This window comes from Poeciliopsis prolifica, unplaced genomic scaffold (assembly GCF_027474105.1).
Source record: "Poeciliopsis prolifica strain line A6 unplaced genomic scaffold, Auburn_PproV2 SCAFFOLD067, whole genome shotgun sequence".
Classification (NCBI taxonomy): Eukaryota; Metazoa; Chordata; class Actinopteri; order Cyprinodontiformes; family Poeciliidae; genus Poeciliopsis; species Poeciliopsis prolifica.
In genome coordinates, this window is record NW_026562442.1 from 1,448,219 (window position 1) to 1,460,873 (window position 12,655).

At 36.7% G+C, this 12,655-nt stretch overlaps 1 protein-coding gene across 1 annotated transcript in view; it reads left to right on the plus strand.

Moving 5' to 3' along the window:
- The first annotated feature begins 316 nt into the window (after positions 1–316).
- The window catches only part of LOC129351531 (protein FAM180A), a 30,764-nt gene continuing 18,425 nt past the window's right edge, over positions 317–12,655 (plus strand). Inside the window, exons 1-2 of the mRNA XM_055020424.1 lie at positions 317–371; positions 8,122–8,194. The gene's annotated coding sequence lies outside the window, so the exon portion shown is untranslated. The remainder of the gene's footprint in view (positions 372–8,121; positions 8,195–12,655) is intronic.

Here is a 12,655-nt window from a genome sequence, read left to right on the forward strand (position 1 = left end):
ATTGGTAGGAAAACAGTATACATGCAACCTGGTTCTCTTTTATAAGTTATAATCAAAAACATGTGCTCTTTGACATACTGAACAATTATGTGCAAAAGGGATTCAGCTCTGCAATTGTAGAGGGGTGAGAAGCAAGTTATAAGTAAATTAAAACGCTAAGAATATAGGAACCCCAACATTATTTTTCTTTATTTTTTACTTCTCGTGGTAATAAGTTCTTTTTTGTTATTTTAGTTGTTCAGTGCGATTCCACACACAACCGCTAGGGGGCGTCTGTCACGTTGTTGGCATTTAGAAGGTTTGCCACACAGAAGAAGAAAACTTTCCTGTAGATGCTGAGGGACGCGCGTTTCGTCATTTCTTCACCACAGGTCAGTAAATATGTATTTTGATGCATGTGTATTCTTTCTATTTAAGAGTTGAAAATGTTATTGAACTAGTGAGTCACGTTATGCAGTTTGAACAGCATTCTGTTTAAAACTGGACGTTTTTCCGAAAGCTAATGCTAGCTCATTTTTGTGAGCTAGCTAAATTCACTTTGAATTTATTAAAGTTTTGAAACGGTTCTCACCCAAAATATATTATTTTGGTCTCTTTGTTTGTATTCATTTATTTCGTGGTTTTTGAAAAACCAGAGAAATAATGTTAGAACATCCAGTGAATAAGTAATGGCTGCTTGTTTAAGCTTAGTGAAGAGACACAATTGTTGTAAAAACCAAGAAAACTTTAACAATTTATTTAAATAAAATATAAAACCAAAAATTTTACAGAAATAAAATGAGATGCCCTAAAAGCCTGATAGTGCAGTAAAAACTCTAAAAGGTCCAGCAGTTTTTACAGTCAAATTATGCATGTATATAAAAACATCTGCCTTCCTACTTTTATGTATGTAGAACTAAAATAACAAAGCTAAAGTGGCTCTTTTGTCACAGGGAGCTGCTTTTTTTTTCTTTGTTTTTTTTTTTTTTTTTACAAGTGTGGTGACATGTCAGTGGCAAAATTTGAAGTTTCACAGCATGAAGCTGCAATGTCACTGATTACAAAATCTTCTGTTCCCTTATTATGCATTTTGTAACTTACAACGAATATATTTAATCTAAAGCTTGAAGACTAAAAACACCAGATTGTCTGAACCTCCCTTCCCATGAAAATATCATTCCAATGGGCTAACATTATACCGCCAATGTAACTGTCCTAAAAGGTCAAATTACCTGTAAAGTCTATAAGGAAGGTAGTAAAGATGTTTGCAGCGAAGTAGGGTCACCCACAAAATGCCAGTTGGCAACTTAAAATTAGACGTCTGTAAATATGCTTCCTTGTTTAGTGAACCGTTTTAACATGTTCGCTGTAACATTGCTGTCTGTGCAGTAGCTGTTGCATTAAGTGTTATTGTCAGTGCAAAGCAGAAAGGTGGATCTTAATGAGTGTAATGAAAACAGTGGATGTCAAACAAAGGTTTCCAATTGGCAACATCTGGCTGTAATGCTCAACAACGTCACCAAAATGTAGAATTTTGTTGCAGATGTTTCTGTCTATATAGTATAAAAGACAACACTTTCTCAGGTTGTCTTGTAGAAAGTATGAGAAATAGAGGTGATTGGATTGATCCAAAATATTAATGTCCATATCAGCTTGGAATCAGTATCTCATTGATGCTAGCATAAGATTGATTTTTTTTCTTTAAATTTTATTTTATTTTTGTATTCCCGTTTCTTTCTTAATTTAATTTGAGACAGCTGAATAACAAAAACTTTATTGTAAAGCACAAGTTTCTTTGAAATTGGTATGTTTCCGTTAAGCAACTTCATTTTCATAATTCCAATTTGCGCATTTATATGGTCAATGGAAATGTAGATTATGACTTAAATGTACAGCAACATGGAGACGATGATATTTGTCATTGCATGTCTCTTGAGAAATGAGTAACTACATAAAGGCACTTGAGGAAATAAAACTTTTAAGAATTGTCACCAGCCTTGAAACAAGTGATTAAATTTGATAGGCATGTCCTACTTTTTGCATTTGTTTAGTTTTAGATGGAAAATAGTGGCAGTTTACCGCCAAAATAAGAGGGAAACACTTAGTGGCTTCAATTTTCTAAGGCAGCTAAATCAACTAAAGCAACTTGGATAAACTAAAAAGTACTCGAAGGGTTGTAAGTTCATCCCCTCGATTTTTCACAAAGACTTGGGAAGGGCTTCTATCAGCCATTTCTCTTGAATGAGGACACCATACCCTCAGCAGTGCTCAGATGAAGCCAGAGTAACTTTGTTGCCTGTGGTTCTGCAAAATCTTCAAAAGATCTTTGCCTTTTTTTTTTCTTTTCTATTGATTCATTTATTCTTAAGGCACTGTTTGTCTGGCTGTGGCACATTGATAGAACGAACTGAGTGACTAATGGCCCAAAGAGCTCTCGGCCAGAGAAGGTGTCTGTAATGACGCGAGTCGCTTTGACTGATTCCTTCTAGCATGAAATATGAGCGTCTCCCTGTTTACCAGCTGATGACAGTACATCTCAACCTTTAATATCTGTATTACAAAAGCCAAGCATGCTGACGCTCCCCATGCCTCGTCTGTCTTGGGTTTTCAGTATAAGTCATGCACAGTTTGTGTGTTTTTGCTTTAATGGCAAATTCTGATGTATGTGTGTGAAAATGACTCAGAAAATGCTCTGGAAGAAAGGAACATGATAAAAAAGATGGTGGTTTTAATGATATGACGGCGAGAACTTTGAGGGGCTTAATCACAGAGGACCGCGTTGGCGTCAGAGGCAGAGCGTCGTCTCATTAGGAGCCAAGGCAGGGAGCACAATAGTAGTTAGTTACATGCACTTCTTGGGGTAAAGAAGACCCTGCTCTGGAGAACTCTTGTGAAATGTGAGCATATGTTCAACACCTCGATTGGTCTTTTCATCATGATGTTTATAACCTCCAACTGCCTCCAGGGTTGTGACAGAGAGCAGCTTAATCAGTAGGAATGGCGGCGCGTCGTCCGGCAGTCTGAGACAGGCTGTATGTCACAGCATTGATCAGGTGATTAAACAGTCAGCAGAGTGCGGTTTATCATGGTTATTCTGTTGGTAAATACGGGGGTTTCATTTATCCCATTTTTTTCTTCTTGGAAGAAGGTGGAGGATGAGTGAAGAACGATGAAGAAAGAGCACTTCGTCATCTGGCTAGTAGCTATAAGGTCGTGGGATGTTCATTTAGCCATTTATCTGACCGCTCTGCTTCTCTGAATGTAAGTTAAGCTCTGATTGGTTGCTGGAAAAGCTTCTTAAAAAATACTAACATGAATAGATTATTATGACCATCCCAAAATAATCTGGTTAATAATCAAGCTTAACCAGATTATTACCTTTCCTTCCTTTGTTATGAGATAAAAACAATTTAGACTCAAGTCTCAGTCTGGGTAAAAGTCTTCAGTGGACAATTCAAAGTTTAGTCTGATGTCTTTTGTTTTTTATTATCTCTGCAGAATGCTCAGTTCCTGATTCTCAGTACATTGCATTTGGATTGTCAAAAACAAATTTTATGAACCCAACACTCACATACACGTCTGTCTGCTCGGGTTTTGTGGGACTGACATCAAGTCTTTCTGGTGGTCACTACAAAATATAAACTTTTTTCCTATGTAGCTAACTTAGCAATGCAATTAGTTACTCTCCATTTGTCCCCAAACTAACTTTTACAACAATGTCCTCAATATTTCCTCATAAAGGTCTTTGTTAGTTATAAATTACATGCTTGTGTAATTTTTGTAAGAGCATTTTTATGACTCAAAAAACATCTAAAAACATTTCATTCAGACATTACATAATGTCTCCCTGGAAAGTGGGGTTCAATAAATCCCTCTTTCAAGCATCATTGAAATCTTTATGCCTCAAAAGCACATGACTGGAGTTTGTTATGAATTTACAAAGAGCAGCTGGTAGCATTTGAAAGTTTATGAAGAGACATAAAGTCTGCTTTATGCTATAAAATATTTACTTGCTACAGAAAGTCCAACCCTCCCTGACTGGAGCACCTTTCCGTTCCACTTCAACGTACGAGGGGCAGTTTTCAAGGGACGCCATAAAAGTTTAATGACTCTGTAAGGACACTGATGGAGCATCACGTACTGAGACTGGAAATGGATTAAAATCCTGCACCGCAAGATGAAATGACCAGAATAACACAATTTAGCTGCCGGTTGACTCATTATGGAAATCAGAGAAGGGGATTATTATCGAAGCTTACTGATCAGAAATCCCTGGCAGCTGCATATGGAGAGCAGGGCTGAGTGTGGGCTTCATTTGGCTTTCAGAAAATGCAGCAAGTGAAACAAGATGAAGATTGCAAATTTGGGAACATCAAAACTGTGCCTCTTTGAGTCTCAGCTCAGCAAAGACAAAACTGTTTGGTTATTTCTTGCAGGGATGCACGGGAATTTTCCAGACACGGTTAACTTCTACCAGCTATAAGTGGAGTTTCACACGCAAATCTTATCCATTTATCAATAGAGATGGCCAGCAGAGTTGTACTGAAATCTATAAATGGTAAATAATTATTTTGAATATTTTATTTTCTAGGTTGTTGTTTTTTATCTCTCCATATTTGTGTTAAGTACAGAAAAAGCTACAGTAGTTAGTACTGTGGCCAATCTGTCAATCATTTTCAGTTTTCTACTATAGTTGCATATAAATTGAAACTTTATAATGTTATCGAACTTGGTTCAACTGGTTACCTAGCTGAACCAAAACAATTGGTTCAGCTGGATAATATTTACACATCATTATGTTTTCATAACTTTTACAGAGTACTGTATTTTCTTTCTTTTTTACAGTACCTTTGCATAAAATGTCAGCAAAATGTATTGTAATTTGTGGAGGTAAAGTGAAATTTTTTTTTATTTTTTTTTCACTGCAGGTGCTGGCAGCTGGTTATTTATTCAGCGAAAGCTTTTTAGCAGAACTGATTATGCTTGTTTGCATTTCTTCCATCTATTGTACATTCTAGTGAAATTAGAGGGAACCCTCTAATTCTATTGTCCTGAAATTACAATGTCAGCCCTAAGGAGGGAGTAACATGTTTACTCGCTCCAGTAGTCTTTGTGCAAAGCGACAGCAGTGGGAGTCCCTGTGCAGATATTAAATCCTCTCTTTTTTTGTTTTTGTACCAAGCTCTTCCTCCAGGTTTCAGGGTAAAGCAACTCAAGTATTATTTCAGTTGAATAGATGTTCACTCTATAGGCAAAAAAGTCCTCCTAACATCCAAACATGCATTTATGATCTGCATAAAATAACTGTTTAGTTTTGCAGTTAAAGTCCAGTCAGCTGTTTTATTGTCCACAAACTGTAAGCTGTAAAGTGATTTTTTTTTTTTTTTTTGGCCGGTTGATCTGAATATTTTATGTTTGAAAGGAACTGTGATTTTTAATTACATTGTTTTGGATTGTTTGGTCCCTGTTGTCATCACCAGGCTTAAGAGTGTTGCCAGTGAGCGGCAGGTGCCTCGTAAACCCACTAATCGCTTTTTAATGGCTGGGTTTCAAATTAGACAAAACTTTTCAGAAGTTTGCTTGGTAACTTCAATAGCTAAACTCGCGAGGCATATGTGGAAATATTGAGTTGGTGACGCACAAACTTCTTTATGGTTTTATTCTTTGGAATTACATTCTAATTGGATCAGATTGGACCCAGTTATTAACCAGAATGTGTACGACTGAAATGAATTGATTGAATATAACTCGATTTGAAATGAACCTGTGAAGTAAAGTGCTTTGAAATTACTTTTTTATTTTTAGATGAAATGAATTGAGTGGGAAGGAGAAATTAAACTGCACCAGATGCAAAAAGTGTCAGAAGGTAAACAAGGATGTGCTGCAGCATGGATAACAAATCAGCTATACTTTCTCATCAGAGACAGAAACCTTGTTTAAATCTTTTCATCATTGTCTGGGGTTATTACAGTAACTGCATTCTTAAGTTTTGTTTTAACAAATTACATTTCTTAGCTAAAGGAATATTGCTTCACTTCCTGGAAAGACGTTGCAGCCGCCTAGGGGATCTGCAGCTTTAATAGCTCTGCCTTACATTTGTTTCTGTAATGAGGTCTAAATTTGAAATGAACTCTTTCCTGGCTGACATGCATTTCACATTTAAGATACTTTCAGATTTTATGCTTTATAGCCTTCAATTTGTGCTATTCTTCCTAAAAAAAAAGCCTCCTGTGATCACGAAATCTTGATATGAAATTACTTTTTAATTTGTTTTCAAGGGATCAATAAAATGTAACTTTTTACCGTTCTGCAACTTTATTTTTCTTTTAAATGTTTAATTCATCTCCCAGATGTTGACTCACCAGAAACTGCAATTAGTCTCATGCTGTGATTCACTGAGTGGTTCCTCAGCAGCGCAGAGCATTGTGAGCGAAAACAGCCAACCTCACGCTCAGAAATCATTTTAGAAAGCATGCAGACTTTTTTGACCATGTCCAATTTTGTCATTTAAATACAGCTTTGAAAGAAGATGCAGTGATGAACAATTAACTCCACTGATGGTCACGGATCTCACACCTAATGAGTCAGTGCCCCTAAAGATTGGATTTTGATTGGACTGGATTTAAAAAACACCTGATACCTGCAAATACAAAGCTGGTTGAGAGATACGGGCAGAAGGACTCCAGTCCTGCTGTTTCTGCCAGATTTAAGAGGGAAAAAGCAGCCAGGTTGAGTTTAATAAACACACTTTTCTATCCGGTCATCAGAAAGTGCAACCACCTCTATAAAAGCTGATAAACATATAGTTTCCCATTAACACAATGCCAAGATAGAAAGAGATTAGCAATGACCTTCAAATGAGCAATTATTGCTGTTCATCAATCCGGCAACAGTTATAAGTCATAGTCCAAACAATTTGAAGTTTGTTATTCAGCAAATTCAGATAAATACACAACCAGAGAAAGTTTAAGAAAGATCTCAATCTTTACATAATTTGATCCCTATACACATTTACCTAAAAGTCGAGTTAACCTGTTAACTAGTAAAGGTGTGATTCTGCATATTTCTGTATCGATCCAAGATCAAGTAAATTGAGAACTTCTATCACCAATACCAATACTAATAGCCATATTTTTTAAGTTTGATATATCACCAAACATCTGATAAGTAGGTGTTTTTGTGGTCGGACAAAATTTAGACAAAGTTTATACATGATTTTTGTGCGTTTTTTCGAAATACAGTGGAAAAATAGATAATTTGAGAGAAATTACAACATATAAAAAAAATTCAAGAGGAAATCTGACCAAGCAAGTATCAGTGCTGTACTGGTAACAATGTGGTGTTGATATTTAGAATAAGTTATGTTAGTTTGGAAGCAAACAAATTTGTCTTGTTTGGAAGGGTTCAACAGTGTAGCATTGCAAACTTGCATCTGATCTTTACAATATTTCCCAACATCATGCCCACGCTCAAAAAAGAGACTTCAAACATACCAGAGCGCCAACATCTGACTTTTTAATTTGCTGGAGTGCATGGTACAAAGACACATTTCTCTTCCTTCTCCTTGCTTCAAAGACCACAAGCCTCTTCAGCGGAAATGGAAACTGGCTTCAATCTTCTGGAGGCGATCACTCCCCCGTTCTTTAAGATGAGATAACTTCAGGCAAGGGGAGAGACGTCAGTAGTGAGAAGGGCAGGATGTGTGTTTAAAAATAGAATTTCAAATGACTAAATGAAGAAATGGCATCTCCTGGGAGGGCTGAAAATTGTGTTAAATTGCAGCGGTTAGAAAGCAATTACCAATGGGAGGTAGGCTGGAAAAACAAACAGCATCTAAACATGTTTAAATGTTTATTTCGTTGTCATTATGTCCAACTCTTGGTAATTTGTCAGTTTACTTAGCACCGGCTTATCATACGCTTATAATACTGAGATTAATTTTGGGAAATCTTGATAAAGTATGCTGGTGGTATCGGCTGGGTTTGAACTGGACTCTATATTAGTAGTGATGCTCATTTTAGAATATGCAGTTGAATGAATGTGGAGTGAAGTTGACCTGCTTTAGTTGCTCTGTTTACACCTGCTGGTTATAATGTGGAGCTTTTCTTGTTTACAGTGTCTAACCTGTTTTCTTGGTTGTAGGAAACAATCCCCTGACAAACTTCAGAGGAAATATTTGAGCCACAAGACATGCAGGCAGTCCTACCAGATTGTGGTAAAGTCACATTTTTGTTCTCTAAAATACTAAAAATGTAAGAATGTTTATATGGGTTTAATGTGAAAGGACATCGCAAAGTAGTGCACATTTATTTTTACAGATGAAAATATGAAAAGTGCATTATGTACTTCTTTGTAGAACAACCTTTCAGTTTCCATATAGCAGAAAGTCTTATGACTCTACTAGCTTCGCCCAACTACAGACCACATTTTGCAGCTGTTCTTATTTGGACACTGGATTAAAGAGTAAATGGGCCTGAATTCAAAACAAACCCTGCACTAATCAGTGTATTTTTCATGAAAATCCGTATAATTTTTGTTACACTTCATTTTTATGCACCACTTTGTGTTGGTTTTTCCATAAAAATCCATATAAAGTACATAAAAGTATGTAGCTGCAGCTTGATAAAAGGTGAAAAAGTGATGGTGATTATTTACCTAATGGGTCTGATTAACCTAATCAAAAGCATCTTACTCAACAAACACAATTTTAATACTTGCTTTATTTGTAAATGTTTAAAAAAAAAACAACAAAACTGTGACTTTCATTGTTCAATTCCTAAAAGCATGTGTCAACCTTCTGGCCTAAATAATGGACTGGAAGCACTGCATATTTGTGTTTATGCACATTTCACCTTCAGAGTGTAAAAATTAAATAAAAACAGTTCAAATAAGGCACAGCCGAGTGAATCTTGGACATGAAAAACAGCTGCAACCTAAGACCAGACTAAATAAGTTTGGGTCAAATGTAAGAAAATCAGTGAGTGAGTTTATCTTATTTATGCATATGCGTGTTTCTGTTTGACGTTTCATCATTTCCAATTACTTCTTTGTACTCTGAAGCCGACCGACTTCACCTCTCTGACAGCTCCCATTAGGTTCACACTGAGCAGGTCATAGATTGCTTTTTTATCATCGCTTCTGGAAACTTTTCAATTTGAGCGTTTTTTTTGTTTTGTTTGAATCAGTCTGGACTCACTGAGTCATCGGCCGGTAGAAAAATACACATCAATCACAGAGATTAATTCTACGTGTTTTTCTTGTTACTTTTTTCTGTTTTCGTTGTTGTTTGAATTTGAAAAGCCACGACAGACATTCAAATAAAAGACCATTGACAGCAGCAAACGAACTCAGAATGCTTTTTATTGACATGAAAATGACTAATATATTCGCTGTCCTTTCATTTCTGGATGTGTTCGCAATCCAAAGCGTCATCCTTTGCTTTTTCTTTGTTTTGCTTTGTTTTTTTTCCAAACTCAAACAATAATTATTATGTCTCAAAAAGCTGCAGATAAACAAGGAAGCTCAATCATGAAATGAGATTAAAATCATGCATCAGTCAGTGCAGACCGGGTGGAATATTATTCATGTGTTCAGTGGGTGGACTGTTTGGTGCATGGTAGAGGTGTGGATCTAAACAAAGTTTACCAAGAGTTTACAAAGGCACATGTGTTCCTGTTGAGTTTTTCATTCACAAGCTTAGAATTATCCATAATTATAATTATGTATTTTTAAAATAATTTATCTTAACTTAATTCCAAGTGGAAAGCAGGCTAAAGTTAAATAATTAGTTTATAGAAGCACAGTTGGCACAAAACACCTGATTAATCTGTAGTTCAATCAGGTGTTGGCAGAACGCTGAAAACTTTGGGTTGGCTAAAACTCGAAGCGTTCTCAATGGGTTGACGGTTATTGATTACGAGTGATGGAGAGCTCCATTGGAAAGAAAGGCATGTTACCCAGTGGAAGCTGAAGTCGTTTTATTCGTCTAACAAGGTGTGCAGGCACAACTTAGTCATTTTTCTTCATTAAAGGGCCAAATTTATGGTTGGGATTTATGCTGAACATGAACACATTAGCATAAAAACAGAGGCAGGGCAATAATTACTCAGACTTAATACATATTGCATGTGACAGTTGTACACACTCACCGATTTGACCATATACACTCCAGTGTGTGTTGCATATGTCTGTGTGTCCTTATGTAAGCACACAATGGACATGTCTGCCTGCTGGTAGCTTAGTCATCTCAGCTTTTGCATGCAACACTGCGTCATCGTTTCAGATTAACTGTTTTATTTTATTTTGATGCTTTTGGCCACTAGGGAGCACCAAAACACACTCTTAATCCAGAGGATGGCATATTAAATGTTTTGCACAAAGTTTGAGTTCCTAGGATAGCATGTTGGGACTATTGTAAATGATAAAATAGAATTAAACATTACTCCAAAAAAAAAAAGAAAATTTGAGTTTGAAAAGCAAAAAAGAATCTCAGAAATGTTCTAGCAAAAACAAGAAAATTTCAGAGTTTGAAAAGTAGCAGATTTGCAAGAAAAAAAACTTCTATAAAAAATTGGAAATTTTCTGTCTGGTTTCTCATGCCATTTAAGCTGACAGAGTTCATTAAAAAGACTTCAGAGGGTGATCAGTTTAAAACATTTACATTTTGTGTGCATTATTACTTCTGAATGCAACCTCAGAGCATTCAAGTAATGTCATAAAGTTATGTTGAAATTGTGTGCAATATCTTCTACAAAAAAAAGTAATTTGCTTAACTAAGGTTGCTAATAAAATGATAGAAATACGTCTGGTGTTCCCTCCTCCTCAATGAGGCTGAAACTGACAGTGTAGATCCAGAAAACGTCCATAAAAACATAAATATCTTAATGGAGACATGATTTCTGCTGTGTTAGTATTGCAATATTTTATGTAAATGTAGAATGATGATCTGCTGCCACAGCGAGTAGCATCTCTGCAGCAGCAAACTCAAAACAAACATCTCTACCTGATGAAGTCGCCCAATAAAGTACAGCACTGAATTCCCAACATAAATTATGCATAACTCATTTTGAACGAAGATTAAATAACCAATAAACACAGAAGTCTGTTTATTAACCTCTAATATCAATTTAGAAGATGCTTTATGAGTCACGATGCAAACTCATTAAGTTCATTAACCGCACCATAATCCACTGTAATCCTCGGTTATATGTAATGTAATAAACAATGGGAAAATATTTATCAACCTGCCATGACAAACAACTGATAACGCCCACATTGAAGCCGATATGTTTGCAGAGTAGCATAGATCACAGAAAAAAAGCATCAAGTGTCTTGATTTAAAACATTTTTTGTCAAGTTTCTCATGAGTCCCTGCCACATCTGTCGAGACATTGGGACGCCTCCTCTCTGAGAAACCCCCCCGTTTAGTCTCGTCTTTGCTGCGCCGGTCCTATTAAAGCTCCTCCTGTCAACAACCGCTGCCTTTTAATTGTACAGCTCCTTGTCTTTCGTAATTACGTTGTCAAACGCGGAAGAGTCGAGAGTGAAAACGGCGGAGCGGCTGGTCCCTTTCGTCAAGGCTGATCCGTCTTTATCACGGGAGACATCGCTGTGAGGAGAGGAAGAAAGCAACCCAGGGAGCAATTAGGCGTACAAAAAGAACACTGTCACCTCACTTGCAATCACGAAGCAGCGAAAAATACAGAAACTATATTTAATCTCAACACCAGAAGTAAAGCAACAAAAATCACAATGTGGCTCCATCTTTCTTTTTTTTTTTAATAACATAAAAGCATAGTATCATGCTGTCAGGGAAAACCGATAGCACAGGTTTTAATTATGGTGCAGATGCTTTAATTATAGATTGTTTTGTTTATCTGTAGTTCCCACAATCTTTGAGAAAGTTTGCCTTCAGAGGTAATTTATGCTTGGGGGGTGACGGGGGGCCTGAAAATGGAGCTGTCATTGGAGCTTCTGCCTTTGTATTCAGCTCACTTAAATATTTATGCGTTAGATAAAGTCTGGTGTCATCAGGAACGAGTTTGCCTACCTGCAGGTGGTGGGGCTTGAATCAATGACTCGTAGTCGCATCAACAACATGAAGCACAAGAGAAGTGAGGTCAGAGCCGCAGCCATCCATGCCAAAGGAGTGAACTGAAACCAAGTGCTCTAAAGGGGTTTCTGCCAATAAACGAATGTTAAAGCTTGTTGTCTTCAAATGATTTCAGTTGGACTTCATTATCCGCCTGCTAATGATCGCAGAGCAGTTGAGATCATGCCAGCCCTTTGTGATTGTGTGGATAAAGAGTAGCTTAACCAATTCTGATGATTTTTCTTCAAAATAGCCAAATTTTCGCATTTTCTCATTCAAATGTTTGGAAGAAGCTGGTGAGGCAGCATCAAGCTGTGCCTCCCATTTGATTGGGCAACCTCTCGCTGAATGCACTGGCCGCCATTTTATGAAAAAATGAAGTAGTTTGGAGACATTTTGATCTCAAGACCAGAGTCGGATAGAAACATCCAACAAAACACGTGCTTGAGCCGAGTGTTGGGGGCTGAAAAATAATGCACATTAATCTTTTTACAATTATATTTCCATAAATATTTAAATGTATATCATTTTCTTTCCATTTTAGAATGCATGCTACTTTTCTATAACACAAAATCCCAATAAAAA